The sequence below is a fragment of the Vidua chalybeata genome, chromosome 8, assembly GCF_026979565.1.
Source record: "Vidua chalybeata isolate OUT-0048 chromosome 8, bVidCha1 merged haplotype, whole genome shotgun sequence".
Lineage (NCBI taxonomy): Eukaryota > Metazoa > Chordata > Aves > Passeriformes > Viduidae > Vidua > Vidua chalybeata.
In genome coordinates this window covers 4025515-4038993 of record NC_071537.1, presented here as the reverse complement: position 1 = coordinate 4038993, position 13479 = coordinate 4025515, and positions in this window count along the sequence as shown.

Sequence of the window (13479 nt, the reverse complement as noted above, 5' to 3'; positions counted from 1 at the left end):
TGAATAAGTGAGAATAATGACATAGTAGCCTTAAATCTATTTATTTTTAATTTGCTTCTTGTGCTTTCAGCATTCAATATAGTGAAAGTTTTTGATGGGTGAATTTTTTTCTAGGAAAGCCATCCTGCTCCAAAAGGCAGCTGTCCCTGTTGGGAGGGTATAAAGGTTTACACTGAGAAAAGAGCTGCTGCAGTCTTTGTAAAATGTCAGCTTCTTACCTGTACTCCTGGCGTGCTTGGTGTAAATATGTATTTAGGATTGTTGGTTTTTAAGCAAATACTGCTGATCTATGAGCTGAAGAAGTTGCTGTAGTTTATCACATAAGTCTGTATTTCTAAGGAGGAGGATTAGCCCTACAGGCTGCAAGTGCCCTTCAGAAATGTGTGTGCCAAGAAGAAAAGCATCAGGGGTGTGAAGCAGGGGTGGCAATTGAGGAGTAAAATAACATTTTGTTGTTGTTGTTGTTGAAGAAATGCTATTTCACATGGTTTCAATATACCCAAAGGCACAAGTCCATATGGCTGATTATTTACAAACAAAGTCATGTTAGGAAAAGGATTTCCATCTGGAATTTTTAGTGAGTCAGAGAATCATGGAGGGGTTTTGGGTTGGAAGGGAGCTTAAATCCCATCCAGTGCCACCCCCTACCATGGGCAGGGACAGCTCCCACTGTCCCAAGCCCCAGTGTCCAGCCTGGCCTTGGGCACTGCCAGGGATCCAGGGGCAGCCCCAGCTGCTCTGGGCACCCTGTGCCAGGGCTCAGCACCCTCACATGGAACAATTCCTAATTCCCAAAATCCCATCTAAATCTCTGTCAGTTTGAATCCGTTTCCCTTTGTCCTGTCACCCCCTGCTCTGGTCCAAAGTTCCTCTCCATTTTTCTGGCATTAGAAAACTGTTTCCTAGTCACTGTAGTTCTGCAATTAGAGCTTTAAAACAAATGGTTTTTTAAAAGGCATACAAAGAGAAAAAAAAATCAAAAGTCCACATTCCCTTGGGATTTTGATCCAGTGCTTTTTAATGCAATGCCAGAGCATCCCAGTGGGATATCAGTGGGAGTGCAGCAGGTCCATGGTGCAGAGCTGGCTGCAGCCTTCCCCCTCCTGCCCACCCCACTGTCCTGCTCTCTATTGCGCTCTGAGCTCTTGAACAAAAACTTCAAAAAGCCCTGTCGGATACCAAAGTGTTTTAATTTACCTCCTGACCACTAAGCCCTCGTGCACAGACAGGTAAATCCTCCTCCTGTTTTGCTAACAGGATCAACGACCAACAGAGGGGAAAAAAATACAAAGGAAGAAATCTCATTAATTGAGTGACTTGTGAGGAAAAAGTCAGTGAAATGCTTGGTGCCCCCAAGGTCACACAGCAAACTTGTGACAAGGTTGGGGACAAGTTCTCTGTGCTTTGTGCCCAGCCTCATTTTAAAAATAGTAAAATAAAGCTACCTGCATCAGCCAGACTAAAGAATGAGGTTTTTTATAGCAGAAACCATAGGGCTTCCCAGACAACACATTTGAAACTATTATCACATATTGCCTTGGAAAACAGAAATAGGTAACTAAGAGGTGCCTTGATTAACTTTATTTATGCACAGGGCATTTTTCTAATCCTTGGAATTTTTTTTTTCCACAGCTTTTTTAGTTTTGAAGATTATTTTAGGATTAAAATTTCCATATATTTGGCAACCACTAATCGTTCCCTTCTGAATTCTTGCAGGAATGTAACTTATTACCAATCCTTCCAGGTGCAGTTGGATATAAACTTTTGCCCCTAGATTAGACTATTAGAAGATTATTTGATTTTTTAAAATGTCGTTAGGAGCTGATTTTACAACTCCTTGCTGCAAGGACAGTGGGGTTGCTTGGGTAAGGACCATTCATATAATGAGAGGTATAAAAAGTTCAGTCTGTATATTTAAAATATTTATTTTGTTTTGCAAATATTGAAAATAGATGGTTTCCTATTTCTAAAAGCACCTAGAGCCAGTCTGAAGGAAGATAGTTATGAAATAACATTAACAGCTGCTGTAGATAGGGCATGTTTGATTATATTATTATAAACATTCCACTATAATTTATTGCATTTAATTTTTTTTTAATAACAATGGGGTCTAATTGCAGGGGCTATTTATTTAGGGGGGAAATGGAAATATAAATTAAATCTTTCTAAATTGCATGGATAAAGGGATGCACAGACCTCTTTTAATGACAACACACTTAAAGAGTGCCATGAGTTAACATGGATTTTAGGGTCCCAGGTAAGCTAAACTCTGAGAGTCTCCTGAGAGATATTCCAGAGAAACAAATCCTCTGTGTCTACAGTTTAAAGGAGTACAACAAAATAATTGTTATTCCCGAGTTCAGATTTTGAATAATGGGGCCTGTGCTGTCTGTTCTGTTTACAATGGCTTGTGCTTTGTGGATACATATCAAATGTTGTAATATATTTTTATTACATAGAGTTAATGGTTAATACAAAGTGACATATATAAATAAATACATACTAAAGCTGTATATTGTGATTTTGTTAACTTTACTGTTAATGAAATGTGATTATGACAAATGACTTGGCATGAGCTATTTTTTCATATAAAATTAATGTTTTAAAAAGCCTGTTTCACTTCATTCACTTCATTGTTCCAAAAGTCAAGCCTGTGGTGTCATTGCAATGATATGATCTGGTCAGTCCCTCCCATTTTTTTGGAAAACAGCTACAAAGTCCATTGCAATGGAATATTACTTCATTCCAATATGAGCAACACAAGTGGGATAATTGGAGAATCTGAATACACAATGCTTATGTCTAATCTTGGATATATGTTTAGCCTGGGTACAGGTGATTCTACTTGAGTTGAGTTATTCCCTGACATCTTGGGCAGGTTTCAGGGCTGATGTGAAATCAAAAATCAAGGTTGAGTGCCTTCCTCCTCCTGCTCCCTGAACATCCTCCCCCCTTCAGAGTTCCCACAGAAAGGTTGAAAACTCTTCCTCAACACCACCCAAGTGGTTTGCACCCTGCACAGGGCACAACTTCTGGTCCTCACAGAGCAGAGTCTTTCATTGCCCATGTAAAGTCCAAATTCTTGGTCCCCAAATGGGTTTTTTTCTGATTTACAGGGATTCATCATTAATACTTTAATAATTAATAATGAATTTCATTAACAATATAGAATCACAGAATAGTTTGGGTTGGAGTGGACCTTAAAGGTTATCTCATTCCACACCCCCTGCCACCTTCCACTCCCTGGAATCAGCAACATTTCCAGCCTTCTCCCTGTGACCTCCAGACACAGATTGGAGCTGAAGATTAAATTCCATTCCAGTGCACAGATTAGGCCTCTTAAGGGCTCTTTTGCTTCCCATACAGGTGTTAAATCTCCATGGTAGAAAAGCAGAAGAGATCCCAGAAGAGCTGAAAATTCTCAGACATCAAATAATTTCTGATTTAACCAACACGATTGCTTTGTGCTGCGTCTTTTATTCCCACTTCCCCCCATTATTTTAAATAACTATTTCCCCCACCTTTCTCTGTGCATGCCCCACCTCCCTGCCAGGCTCACATTAGCAGGAGGCTCCAGAGATTAACACCCTGCTCTCACAAAGGCTGGCAGGGCTGGGTGAGGTAAATCATTTATCCACATTCAGCCTGCAGCCACTTTTAATTTTTACTGGGAGCAAGGCACAGATCAGGCTCCAAACGCAAAGATTTCACTGTTATCTTTGAAAGGAGGAGCTGGCTCTGAAAACCTCAGTACAACAGTGGTGTTCTCACACGGAGGGAAAGGCATTTCCCAGGATCACAGCTCCATCCTGGGCTCCAGGCTCAAACAAACAGGCAGAGGAAAGCTGCTAACAGCATGTGAGCGATTCTGGGATGCTGTTCCCTCTCTGAATCTGTGGGAGGTTTTATTTTGCTCTGGTCTCCATTACAACTTTTTTTTCCCATCCCTTAGGAAGGACCTAAATATTGTCTTTCATAGTACAAAGGCAATTGCAAAGGAATATTAATTCCTGGAAAGTTTCGCCTGGAGATTTAGCAGAGACAGAATAATTACCCTGGAAAATGTAAGGAACTGTAGTTTCAAAGGACTTACCATCTACATAATTATATAACTTTTTTTTTTTTTTTTTTTTTTTTTTTTTTTTACCAGCATCATATTAGAACCAAGTTAAAAGCCTCATGCCAACTTCTGCTGGCCTGGCTTTGAGAGGAAAGCAGCTGCAATGCCAGCAAGACAGTGGGCACGTTCCCAGCTCCTCCAACAATGCCAATATTTACTTGAATCCTTTGTACTCTGTAGCACGTGCAGGGCAGAAGAGGAGCCCAGCCAGAGCTGCAGGAGTCCCAACACAAGATAAAGAGCTCAGGTGAGTCCCTGAGCCACTCTGGTCCCTGACACTGGAGCAGCACAGCAAATCTCAGCACAGCACCAGGGACCCAAGAGACCTCTGAAGGGAAAAGGCTGGGAGCCATTCAGTGGCCTCTGGGACATTTGGTGACGAGCAGCTGACCTAAACTGATACTACATCTCTTTGTGGGGTTGCACAGACTGCTTTCCAATGGGTGTGCTGGAATATGCTGTGCAAACATCACAGAAATACCCATTTTGATCAGAGGGATGGAGCACCTTTGATATGGAGCAGGCTGGGAGAGCTGGGGTTGCTCACCTGCAGAGAAGCTCCAGGGAGAGCTCAGAGCCCTGCCAGGGCCTGAAGGGGCTCCAGGAGAGCTGGAGAGGGACTGGGGACAAGGGATGAGGGACAGGACACAGGGAATGGCTCCCACTGCCAGAGGACAGGGATGGATGGGATTTTGGGAAGGAATTGTTCCCTGGGAGGGTGGCATTGCCCTTGTCCCTTGTCACCAGCTGCCTGTATGCAATGTCCCTTGCCCTCCCTTCTATAACCCCCCTTAAGCTACAGAATAACCCAGGGACAAACAGCAAACCTGGCTCAGAACTGATCCATGTTGAGTTTTTTTCTGGACTTGGGCAGAAGAGTAGAGCCAGGGCTGCACTTCCCTCCATTAATATTTACAAAGGCCTACACTTTCTCAGGGTTGCAAATTCTTGCTTTACAACTATGAGAAAAAAACCCCAAGATTCAGAGTTTTTAATACATACAAAGTCATCATTTGTTGGTTTGTAGAAGGCTACTTTTCCCTTCCATTTTTTCTGATCTAAAGATTGCTTTCAGTGCTTTGTCATCTGTCCTCATTTAATCCATTTCAAAATTTATCCTTGCAGCATGAAACATTGCTGTTGATCCCATTAACTGTCATCTAATAATTGCAGGGTTTAAGAAAGCTAAGGACAAAAACTGACTGAAATTAAGCTTGAAATGAATAAGAACATGAAAAAAAAAAAGAGTAGGAGTATGGTAATTACATGCTTATGACTGTGACATTAGGCAAAAGAAAACAGAGCAGCAGATGGTATCTGAATCTAAAGAAAAATGTAAATGATGATGAACTCACACCATTCCCTAAATAATGGTGTGTTTAGCAGCAGGTAGATGTTCCATGTACAGAAGTGCTGCCTGATAATTCAAGGACATACATGCAATCCAGGAGGGACATACCAGCATCCTTTATGAGATGAGAAATCACTTTCTCAGTTTCTGTGTACAGCAGGGCTTGTACCTCGCTTTCCTGGCCATGTCTACCATTGTGCCTGTCAATAATCTCACATTAGTGTTGATATTTGTCACTGGTAATCACATAAAACATCATCTTCTCCTGTGGCCTTGGTAGCCTCAACACAGCAATTGCAGCCTGGGTCGGTTTGCTACAGATATTTTTTCTCATAATGTGTCCCTTCTTTGCAATGCAAAAGAAAGAAGAGGAAAGGAATATATATCTGTGCATTTTTTCATATTTATATACTTCTATATTTGTAGCACCTATAAATATGTATGGCCTTTACAAATATATTCCTCTGAAGGAATACTACAAAGGCAATAAAATCTATTATCTGCTAAAAATTGGTCAATTAATTTTATAGAAGATATTAGTATTTTGTAATTATAATTCCCACTTCTTCCATGTCAAGAGGACTGAAAGATTATTTCTGCCTAGCAGCAAACAATGAATATACATGGGCAGTGAGATCATCTCAGAACTTGTAGTTACTTTGGATTGTTTTCTCCTCTATTTTTTGGCCAGTGTTCGCAGACTCCTTCCAGGGACTGGGGCATGTTCATGTTATGGTGAAAATGGGCAGAGTAGATGGAGTTGATTAGGTGACATAGGTACTACTGATGCCTCAGGTTTAGCTTTTCTATTTTTCAGATTCTGTGCTGCTTTAGTGTGCAGTTCTGAGCTTCACATCAGGGGATGGTGAGCTCTCTGCACAGAGCAGGGAGACAAAACAATTCCTGCTCCAGCTGGGCACCAAGGACAAATGATCCAAATCTCAGCCCAGGAGCACAAACAGCGTGGGCTGGAGAGAGAAAAACAAGCAGGTTGGGAGTGCATGGGCTGAAGCTGGAATGGGACAATGAACTGCAAGGTGCAAATGGAGCAGAGCTGATCCCAGTGAGAGCCCCCGGGAGCGCTCGTGCATTTTGGGACCATTTTGGTTCCTCTTGGCTGCAGCCCTGGCTGGGCTCTGGTGCTGCCCAAGGTGGATCCATGAGGAGATCCTTTGAATAAATCCCTGCTTTATTCTTAAGCTCTGTGTAGCCTCTGTTCTAGGTCAGCCTTCACAAGGCATCACTACCTGTGCCTTTCTAATTTTATTTTTTCTTCCTTCATAACCCAAATTCCTTGTGTGTTCCAAAACCTCCATTGATTTTAGGAGGGAGGCAAATATCCAGTGTGAGCTTCATTACACCATCCCAGGCTGCCTTACAGTGTATTTTCTCTTTTCCCTGCCCACCCCAGTTCCCACCAACTCTTCCCATGCCCCACAGATGGACTGGCAAGTTACAGTCTGTTATTCCCTATATTTTGCTCCTTTTAATGGATGCAGGTGCACACACTGCTGCACTGCTTTCCCCAGGAGCCCACAGCTCTTCATCATCCTATTAAAGTGATTCCATACTTGCCATCATTTTCACATTGAGATGATCTGCTTTGACTGCACACACAGAGATGTTCAAATTATTTGTTGTTGAACAGCTGATCAAATTTAGGTCTGCTTGCTCACAAATTACCCCCTGCCTATTTGAAGGGTTAGAGAGCTGCTGAGTCACTGAAGTTATCCAAGATATTTCAGGTATTTTGGGCTAGAGGGACACCACTGCTGCTTACAGAGAGCTGATGTGACAAACGGTGGCTGAAATGCCGAGGGGCACTTTGTAGGGAGCACCTTGGCTGGTGGCAATGCCTGATCTGCAGGAGGTTATCAGAGTTCTAATCATCATTAAATCACGTGTGCACAGAGCAGCAGTGCAACACGAACAGCCCCAGTGCTAACCAGTGGTTCTGTAGACAGAGCACTGAGGTATTAAGCAATTAAAAATATATTATTGTCTCTGCTGTGGCCTCACGACCAGGGCAGTGCCTGTCCCCTGTGCTGGCACTGCTGAGGGACCTCAAATCCTTGTCCAGTTCTGGGTCCTTCACAAGGACATTGAGGGGCTGGAGTGTGTGCAGGGAAGGGAAAGGAGATGGGGAAGGGGCTGGAGCCCCAGGAGGGGCTGAGGGAGCTGGGAAGGGGCTCAGCCTGGAGAAAAGGGGGATCAGGGGGGACCTCGTGGCTCTGCACAGCTCCTGACAGGAGGGGACAGCCGGGGGGGTCGGGCTCTGCTCCAGGGAACAGGGACAGGAGGAGAGGGAACGGCCTCAGGCTGGGCCAGGGCAGCTCAGGGTGGATATTTGGGAACAATTTCTTTATAGAAAGGGCTGCCCAGCCCTGGCCCAGCTGCCCAGGGCAGTGGTGGAGTCCCCACCCCTGGAGGGATTTAAAGCTCTGTAGATGTGCTGCCTGGGGACACGGCCTTGGCAGGAGGAATGGTTGGACTCAGAGACCTCAGAGGGTTTTTCCAGCCTGAACCATTCTATTACATGAAAGGCTCTGTAAATTTAAGAAGATACCTCAAATTACATTTTTATTAGTGGTTTGTTTCCAGCAGCACCCACAATGTGCTGGACCTTTTATGAACATCCAGGTGTGGATGGGTCATGAACTTTGATGCAGAAAATCCTCCTATTTTCCCAGTGGGAATCAGATAAAGAGCAACTCTTGGAAGCTTTGGGATGTTGATAAGGAAGTCTATCAAATGCAGTGCCAAAGGGGCTGGGCAGTTTTATCTCGACATGAGCAGCCTTTGTATGGTTTCAGCAGATGAGAATCTGTTGTTTCCTCTCTAAAGACTCTTTACAACCTGGCATGAACTGTGACCAAATTCCCAAATATTTCAAGGTAACATTTTCAGATACACAAGTCACAGGAGACTCTGGGGTTTCATCAGCAGGGTGGGGCTTCTGTTTTGTTTGTTTCTTTTTCCTTCTTTTCTTTTTTTGGATGGTGGGAGGGTTGTTTTAACCACTATTTTACATCCTGAGTTCTTAGGCTCTCTGAAATTCGAGGAGATGCAATCAGGGAAGCTGAGAAACGCTGGGGACTCCTACACTCTGCTCTGACTGTTACTATATTAAGGCTGCATTTGCACAGTTTGGGGTTTCCAGTGTGGAACAATTGGCAGCTCTGCAGTGCTGATGCACCCCGAGGGCTGCCTGCCCTCTCATTTCTTGTATGCCCACACAAACACACACCCCACTGCTGCTGTGGGTCACAGAGATTCATTTCTACTTCATTTTTAACACCCTGATTTGCTCCTTCCTCCCCCTCCATAGTTTATATTTTTTCTTTCTAATTACAGGCATCTATTTTATTTTAAATTGGAAATGGGTAATTTCAGCATCCTCAACATTTCAATCAACAGTTGATTATCAAATCACTGAAGGAATGCTGCTCTGACCATCCCATTTCCTACCCTGAGCTTTTATCAGCTTTGAGGTCCTTTGGTGTGAAAAATACCCACTCAGCTTTCTGCCAGATCCCAAATTTCAGAGTAATTTTCTGTTTGATGATAAACTCATTATCAGCATGTGCTGAAATATAATTTGCCACCATCTGCTTCTGAACTCTCTGGCTTGGGCTGGCAATCTTGAATGCCACCACTCATGATGTCCTTTGTTGTTCACCTCAGTGGCTGCTTCAGGAACATGGACTGTTTGAAAATTCAGGAAAAAGAAAATTCATTCAGGAAGAATAGGGGACTAGAAGATTTCAACTGGAATCTTCTTTTCCATCTTTCAGTTTTCCCTCTCTAATAGAGGCTCTGTTTCTCCCACCCCAATCTCACACTTTTTCTGGTCTCATTTCCTAAAAATCTACCAAGTTCCCTGCAGAAGACAGGGATGAGTTCTAGGGAAGCTCTATTGATTTATATTTATATTAAATCAATCATGCAGCAGTCAAGGTCTTAATAATACATCTAAAGAATATGATAATCTGAAAAATACCCTCTGGAGACTCGTACTGCTTTAAGAATGACACATTACTTCTGCAGCTGAGATGGAAATCAGCAATTCATTTCTATGGACACTTTCATTAGTGAGAAACAGATTTTAAAATGCTGGATTTTCCCCAAATCAGGTAGATTCTGCACACAGTGCTGAGGGTGGACAGGGCCATCAGTACCCAAATTTACAGTGACTCAGAGTCATCAAACTGGTCCTTGATGACCTTTTTAGGGCAAAAGTCACAGAGAGTGTGTAAGTAAAAGCAGATAAATACCTCTGAAGAACAACTCTCAAAGTTCTAACATTCAAAGAATTTGTTTTAGTATTTAAAAATGACCATATAGCAGCCAACAGTAGCAAAGTCCTTTAGAATTAAACTGAATAGGGAGATTTAACAGCTTATGTCTTTCTGGTAGAGCTGTTGATCGATTGTCTTGGTCCTTCAGTGCAATCATTGGGGTTTGGATGTTCCCAGAAATCATTATGTTCATTACAGTGGCTCCAGCTGCCCTTCATTAGCCAAATATAGAAAAATAAGGCAGATACAGGGTGGATCATAGAAACAGAGTCAGTTTTTCCCTTCACTTCCCATTCCTCTCCCAGGTATTCTGTAAATTCACCTGTTCTGCATGTGAGGACAACACTGGAGTCAGGAGATGATCCCTGAGCTGAGCCAGAGCTTGGCCAACCCAAATTAATGATTCTATTCACCCGTGAGTTCCAGGGCTCACAAAACTGTAATAAATAACAATGTGATGTTACCACTTTTTACATTGAGGCCATGGAACCAGATCCAGATCTTTGTGTAAGAAACAGATTTCAGATTTAAATCCCCTTGGTGTGCTAAAGTGAGATTATGCTGCCATTGCTCCTTATTAACCCAGGTATAGAATTTCTGTCACATCTAAACCACAAAGAGTAATTCCATTTCTCATATTTTTACTTGCTCACAATAAGGCTGGATGAATATTTAATCTTTAAATGACAGTTTACTCTGAATGCTCTTTTTTGTTGCTTTTGGGACAGCAGAGTTAATAAGAATGATTGGGCTGTTGACATAAGTGATGTATTGAATTTTAGAAAGCAGCTGCTGCAAATTAAGGGAGAGAGTTAATGACTAGCATAATTAAAATATCAGGTGGTTGAGATTACTTAATGTAATAATACATGGGAATTGTTACTATTTTCTCTAAACACCAGCAGTATTTCAGTATACACAGTACAATGCTCTTTTGTAGTGTTTTGGTGGGAAAAAAATCACTTTCAAAAGTGCTGCTGTGATGTGAAAATCCAAGTGTTCTCTGCTGGCACTCCAGCCATGCTCCAGGGACCTTCCCTGATGAAGGCTGGACCTTTCCCTGGGAGAGGCAAGTGATTAAAAGGAGTCTGGTCTGAAGATCAGTTTAGTGAAGAGCAGAAAACTGTGGGACATTGGTTAATCCAGCCTCTGGGAATCACCAAACACCAGCGAGGGGAAGGTGGATTTAACACCTCTGGGTATGACACCCAGCAGGTGAACAAAGGCACTCAAACTCCTGAAAAGGCAGATTAAGTATTAAAAACATGTACCTGTAAAGAACTTTTGTGTTCACCGCCTGGAGTTTTTTTACAAGCTGTCAAAAATCCAATTATTGTCATTTTTTACTGATGAAAACACTCATTTACCTTTTAAGTTGAAATGTTCCACCAAAAATTGTTGAGTCAATACAGCCCCTCTGAAATGTGTGAAATTTATAAAAATATCCTTTATGTGCCTAATGAGCAAAACTGAGATGATAATTAAACTCAAGCATGTGAGCAATGTTTAAAATTTGAATGGAAATTGTAATCTCCATCAAAATCAAACTGAGTCTCTTGTCAGGTTAAGAGGACAGAGAAGCCACAAAAGTGATCAACAAATTCTTCTGCAAATCTCAGTGTGGACTTGGTGGATTTGTGAACCTCACCTAGCTATAAAGAGACCTTGATGCTGCCAAATGTTGATTTTACCAATGGAAGATGGCAGAGAATGGTTATTTAGTGACAAGATTGCATTCACTGTTATGGCTTCATTGAATGCAAATTTTTCTGCTAAAAAAAATCTTAAAACACTACAGTGAAATACAAAAATGTCATCTGAAGTTTAATGACCTTCAAAAAGAAATTGAAGACCAGTAAACACTTCAAATTAAGTGTATAGATATGATTTAAACTTGGAATATTAAGGAGGTATCAGAAGAAAACACTAAAACTTCTAGAAGTTAATCACCTGAAGCCAAGAGGATTCATAATTGTTTATTAAGGACTGGAAAAAGCCAAAAAACCCTGTTTGCCTCTAGGATAACACGAAGCAGCACAGCCAAAAGTGGTCCTAGAAGTACCCATGAAATAAGTGTAAAAATCACTGATTCTTTCTCCAGGTGTGCAGCTGCTGCAGTAGGAGAGGAAAGGGGCTTTGAAAAGTTGTGTCCTCGGGGAGTGTGAAGCAGCAGAGCTCCCTGGGCTCTGGCTGGAGGGCTGGAAGATGTGTACAGGGCTGGCTGTCCTGCAGCAGGAGGTGGTGCCACCAAAATTCACACAATTTATCTGTGCTTTCACACTTCCCCTCAGGCTTAGGGCTGCTGCCTAAATTCACTCCGAGCCTGGTTACAGAATACAAGGTAAAAAAGCTCCAAACTTGGGCTTTTTCAGACACGCAGCAAAGCTATGTCTTGTCAGTTTTTAAAGGTTAGTTAGTGGAAGGATTGGTGTGCATCCACTTGTGTTCTGTTTCAAATTTGTCTCTGTTTTGGTGTTTCTCATAAAGGTCAAGCACCTGCCACAGAGTGACAAAAGAGACAAGGAAATCTGGCTGGATCTCTGTCACTCATTGCTGAAATCCACACTTTGGGGAGATGTCCCAAATTCTGTGAAATTAACGAGCTGAAGTTAGAGGAAAAAACCGACAACTATTCATGGATAAGAGAAGGGAAAGTGGATGGTGACAGAAGCTGAAAATATGTGACAGGCTTAAAATATCCAATAAAAAAATGTACTTCCAAACTAGCACAGACAATGATTTCATTCACATTCATTTTCATCAGTGTTTTACCCACACAAAGCTCAACCTCCTGGTAAAAGCCATACTCAGATATTCCTAAAACTCTTCTGCTGCCAGTAAATTAAACTTGGATTAGAGATTACCAAATGGCACTACATTTTTACCAACGTGTGTAAACAGATATCATTTCTGTAGATTCCCAACCTGATTCACCCATCCCTGGAAGTGTCCAAGGCCACGCTGGACAGGACTGGGAGCAACCTGGGATCGTGGAAGGTGTCCCTGCCCATGGCAGGGGTGGAATGAGATGGAGATTTTAAGATCCTCCCAACCCAAACCAGTCTGGGATTTGCAGGTACTGAGAGCTGTCTTTGAGAGGTTACTGCACTTGTGGTTATCAGGCTGGATGAGAAAAACCCAGATGATAATGAAACCAATAAAAATGAGCAGCTGGATAACCTGACAGGGATAGTTAAGGAGAAGCCAGGCAGCTCCCACTGTGTTTTGTGATTGTCAGGGCTCTGCATGGGAGCAGATGACTGATGGTTGGTATTATCAAGCAGAGTGGAGAATCTCCTGGTTTAACCTTTCATTTGTGTAACCTTTCCTGTGTGGGTGAGGTTGTGCAGCTGAATTTCTTATTACTTGGAAGGGGTTGTATTTGTCTCTTTTATATCAGGGATGATCATGATTTTGCAAAGTTCTCACATAAGAGAACTCCTATAAGCTGTTCAAATGAATCTGTAATTACAAAAGGGCTGAATCCACCCTCAAGTTTTATTTCTTGGCACCTCTGCAGAGTTGTCTGTTTTCCTACAACACTAGAAGGAAAAGAGATTTAAAGTGCAGACTTTAGAAAAAATTACCTGTTCTAAAGGGGTGGAAAAGGCAGCTAAATAGAAAACATTGGTATCCAGATTTACTGGTTTGTGGTTTGGATGTGTCTGAAGGTTAAATAATGGTGCTGTGTATTTCAAAGGAAAGGAACA